Raw genomic sequence first — 5,323 nt, 5'->3', positions numbered from 1 at the left:
CAGCACAGTTCCCTGTGGTGCTCCTGTGCTGCTGACCACAGTGTCAGACGTGATGTCCTTCAGCCTGACCTACTGTGGTCTGTCGGTGAGGTAGTCGGAGATCCAAGCCACCAGGCAGGGGTCCACCTCCATCCTGTTCAGTTTTTCCTAAAGCATACAGGGCCGGATGGTATTAAAGGCACTGGAAAAGTCAAGAAACAGTATCCTGACCGTGCCTTTTCCCCCATCCAGGTGTGAGTGGGCTCTGTGTAGGAGGTACAGGATGGCATCCTCCACTCCGACACCCGCCTTGTATGCAAACTGTAGTGGGTCCTGGGCATGTTGTACCTGTGGTCGGAGGAAGTTGAGGAAGAGCCGCTCTAGAGTCTTCATAAGATGTGACGTCAGTGCCACCGGTCGGAAGTCATTCAGCTCATTGGGCCGGTTCTTTTTGGGGACCGGGACGATGCAGGATGTCTTCCATAGGGCGGGCACTCTCCCCAGTCGCAGACTGAGGTTGAAGACTCGTTGTAGCGGCTCCCCAAGTTCAGCAGCACACGCCTTTAGCATCCTAGGACACACCTTGTCTGGGCCTGCTGCCTTTCTGGGGCGAAGCTTCCTCAGTTGCCTCCTGACCTGATCCACTGTGACACTGGGAGATGTTTGGGAGGAGGGGAGGGGGGGAGATGTCTTGCTGCTGAGAGAGGGATTCGAGGAGGGGGGTGTCATGGTGTCAGGAAGGGGGGGAAGCGAGGGAGGCAGGAGAGTGGGGAGAGGACTCTGTAGTGAAGGTGAGGGTGAGGGTGGGGGGGTTGTGGGCTGGTCAAACCTGTTGAAGAAGTTGTTGAGTTCGTTTGCCTTCTCCACAGTCCCCCCCACTGTGCTTTTCTTGGTGTTGTGGCCTGTGATGGTTTTCACACCATTCCAGACCTCCCTCATATTGTTCCTCTCCAACTTCTGCTCCACCTTCCTCCTGTAGGTGTCCTTTGCTTCCCTCAGGCAGCGTTTCACCTCCCGCTGTGCTGCCTTCATCTCCTCCTTCACTTTGCTCCTGAAAGCCTTCTTCTTCATGTTGAGGACAGCTTTGACTTCCTGTGTTACCCACGGTTTGTTATTAGGATAACACTGTACCGTCTTAGCAGGGGCGACCGTGTCCACACAAAAGTTGAGGTAGTCTGTAAGACAGTGTGTCGCCCCCTCTATGTCCTCACCATGTGGGCTCAGGAGCACATCCCAGTCTGTGGTGTCATAACAGTCCCTCAGAGCATCCTCCTTTTCTGGGGTCCATCTCCGGATGGAGCGCGTTGTGACAGGCTGCCTTTGGACGAGGGGTGTGTATTGTGGCTGTAGGTAAACCAGGTTGTGGTCTGACTTCCCTAGTGGGGGGAGGGGGGTGGCTCTGTATGCATCTCTCACATTAGCATACAGTAGGTCAATTGTCCTGTTGCTCCTTGTGGGACAATTCACAAACTGGTGAAAAGCAGCCAGAGTAGAATCCAGTGTGGCATGGTTAAAGTCTCCAGATATAATAATGAAAGCCTCGGGGTTTTGTGTCTGAAGTCTTGCTGTGACTGTGTGTATTTTCTCACAGGCAGCTGTTGCGTCGGCCCTCGGAGGGATGTAAACACACACACAGATCACATGACTGAACTCCCGAGGTAGATAATATGGCCGCAAGCTAACAGCTAGCAGCTCCAGGTCCGGACAGCATACCGAAACTTTAACGGAGACGTGTCCAGGGTTACAGTATCTGTTGTTAACGTAGACAATGAGTCCCCCACCTCTGCTTTTTCCGCTGGCCTGCGTGTCCCTATCGGCTCTCACGGATGTGAAACCGCATAGGTCTACGTTAGCCTGCGGCGTTAGCTTGGTTAGCCACGTCTCCGTGAAGATAAACAAGCTGCACTCACGGTATAGTCTGTGTTTGTTCAGAGCGCACAGTTCATCAATCTTATTCTGTAACGAGTTCACGTTGCCCATGATCACTGTCGGGATTGATGGTTTGAATCGCCTCCGGTGATCCGCTCTCCTCGCTCCAGCTTTGCAGCCTCTGTAGCTCCTCTTTAGCTCGGCCGGGATGTTGTGTCGCATGCCGGTCTGTCCCTTTGTTCTTAGTGCCAGCAGCTCCGCTCTCGAATAGATGAAGGAGCTGGTTCCAGAAGTTTTGAAAAGTGCATTATCCATCTTGTATCGCTATATCTAAGAGGTATAAGTAGAGGAAGGTGAAAAAAAGTTTGAAAAGCCTAGTCTAAAAAAGTTAAAGTTAACAAAAAAGGTGCGGTGTTGCAGAGCTACTTGGAAAGGCTGCCGTCACTCCAGCGCCATCTTGATGTACATAACACAGTTTGAACAGCCATTCAATGTGATAGCCATATCGGAGACCTGGATAACTCCTGGAAAAGAAGAAGACTTTAAAATAAATGGATATGAATTCCTTCATGTAGACAGGATCAACAAGAAAGGAGGTGGGGTGGCACTTTACATTGATAAAAACCTAAAGTACAAAAGAATGGGAAGAATGACAACTGTTATTGATGGAGTGATGGAATGTTTATCAGTGGAAATAAGTATAGAAAAAAGGAAAAACCTAATTGTCAGTTGTATATATAGAACACCAGGATCTAAGATTGAGATATTTAAGGATAATATGGAGGACTTATTTACAAATATAAATCAGAAAAGAATGTTTATTTGTGGGGACTTTAATATTGACTTATTGAATCCAAATCATAATAAGAGTACAGAAGAATTTATTGATTCCATGTACAGCATAGGTTTATTTCCACTGATAACAAGACCGACCAGAATAACATCTCATTGTGCAACTCTATTAGATAATATATTTACAAATATAATAGAAGGAAAGATAAAAAGTGGGCTATTAATCAACGATATAAGTGACCATTTACCAGTCTTTGCATCGTATAATTGCCATTATAAAGTGAACAACGATGGAAATAAGATTATTTACAAAAGAATAAGAACAGAGAAGACCTTAAATTGTCTTAGAAATGAACTTTTAAAGCAAGATTGGAATATTGTATATGAACAAACAGAAGTTAATAAAGCTTACGAAGGATTTTTAAGAACATTTAACACATTACTTGATAAAAACTGCCCAGTAATTGAAATCAATAGGAAACACAACTATGCAGGAAGACCATGGATGACAAAAGGACTACAAAATGCCAGCAAAAAAAAGAATACCCTATATCGAGAATTCATAAAAAAGAGAACAATAGAAACTGAAATGAAGTATAAAACTTACAAAAATAAATTAACTAATATAATGAGATCCTGTAAAAGAGAGTATTACATTAAAAGGTTAGAACACAATAAAGATAACACAAGAGATATATGGAATGTATTAAACAGAATAATCAAAAATGAATCAAGGAATAATGATTACCCTGGGTACTTTATAGAAGGGACAAGAAGTATTAATAACATGGAGGAGATAGTAAATGGCTTTAATGAATTCTTCGTAAACATAGGGCCAAAACTGGCAGAAGAAATAAAGGTTGATGGAATAGAAAGGGACACTGGTGAAAATATTGAAAGGAATAGTAGCTCAATGTTTTTAAGAGCAGTGGAAGAGAAAGAGATTTATGACATGGTTAGAGGACTTAAGAACAAAACCAGTACAGACTGGAATGATATTGATATGGTAACGGTAAAGACAGTTATTGATGGTATCGTAAAACCATTAAAATATATATTCAACTTGTCGTTTCAAAAAGGAGTTTTTCCACAAAAAATGAAAGTTGCTAAAGTTATTCCCATTTACAAAACCGGTGAAAGACATCATTTTACAAACTATAGACCAGTGTCAATACTCTCCCAGTTCTCTAAGATACTGGAAAAACTCTTCATAAAAAGATTTGACAGTTTTGTGGAAAAATATGAATTAATGACAGATAGTCAGTATGGGTTCAGAAACAACAGATCAACAGCTTTGGCACTGATAGATTTAATGGAAAAGATAACGGAATGTATGGATAATAAGAGGTATGCGCTCGGAGTTTTCTTAGATCTAAAGAAGGCGTTTGATACTGTTAATCATGAAATTCTATTAAAAAAACTGGAAAAGTACGGGTTTAGGGGAGTGGTTTTGGAATGGTTAAAAAGCTATGTAGGGAATAGGCAACAATATGTACAAATAAATGAATATAAATCTAATTTGATGGATATAGCTTGTGGAGTACCTCAAGGTTCAGTACTGGGTCCAAAAATGTTTATTATGTACTTAAATGATATCTGCAGAGTATCGGAGATTTTAAAGTTTGTAATATTTGCAGATGACACAAATATACTGTGTTCAGGTGGGGAATTGCCACAGGTTTTGGAAATGATCACACAGGAATTAACGATATTAAAGAAGTGGTTTGATATAAATAAATTATCATTGAATCTCGATAAAACCAAATTTATGTTGTTTGGAAACCAAAAGAAAAACATCGAAGTAGAAATATGTGTTGACAATGTATATTTAGAAAGAGTAAATGAAATAAAATTTCTTGGGGTGATCATTGACCACAAGCTCTGTTGGAAGCCACACATTACTTATGTTCGGGGGAAATTGGCACGGGGCATTGCCGTCCTGGGAAAAGCAAAGCATATGTTGGATCAGAAAGCACTGCACATTTTATACTGTGCTTTACTACTGCCATATATGAGCTACTGTGTAGAGGTCTGGGGAAACACATACAAAAGTAACACACAAACAATAACTATAATACAGAAAAGGGCCATTAGATTAATAAATAATGTAGGGTACAGGGACCATACAAATGCACTCTTTGTCAAAATGCAAGCTATTAAATTCCAAGACTTGGTGAAGCTTAAAACAGCGCAAATAATGTATAAAGTCAGAAATAAATTGCTTCCCAAAGAAATCTGTAAATTGTTCATAGAAAGAGAAGGTGGGTATAACTTAAGAGGGAAATGGAATTTAAAAATACAAAGTGCTAGAACAACTTTAAGAACTATGTCAATCTCAATTGCAGGAGTTAAATTATGGAACAGTCTAACAGAAGAAATAAAAGACAGTCAAAACATAAAACAGTTTAAAGTAAAATATAAAAACCTAATTTTAAATAAGTATAAGAATGAAGAAAACGGGGTTAACCCAGGATGGTAATGTTGCTGGTAATGGTGTTGCGGTTCTTTTTTGGTTGTTTTTTTGTTTTTTTGTTTTGTTTTGGTTTGTTGTTTTTCCATAACTTGTGTATCTGCAAATATACACATTCTGTATTTTTCATATGAAAGAAACTATACTGTGGTGGGGCTTGCTAATTTCTTGTTTTTGATTTATGTATGTTATGTTTTGTTTTACTTCATATGT

Source organism: Aulonocara sp. 'chitande type north' Nkhata Bay, linkage group LG2 (assembly GCF_057382095.1).
Source record: "Aulonocara sp. 'chitande type north' Nkhata Bay isolate Kocher_YH1m ecotype deep benthic linkage group LG2, A_spYH_male_GT1.1, whole genome shotgun sequence".
NCBI lineage: Eukaryota > Metazoa > Chordata > Actinopteri > Cichliformes > Cichlidae > Aulonocara > Aulonocara sp. 'chitande type north' Nkhata Bay.
This window is presented reverse-complemented; position numbering follows the sequence as displayed.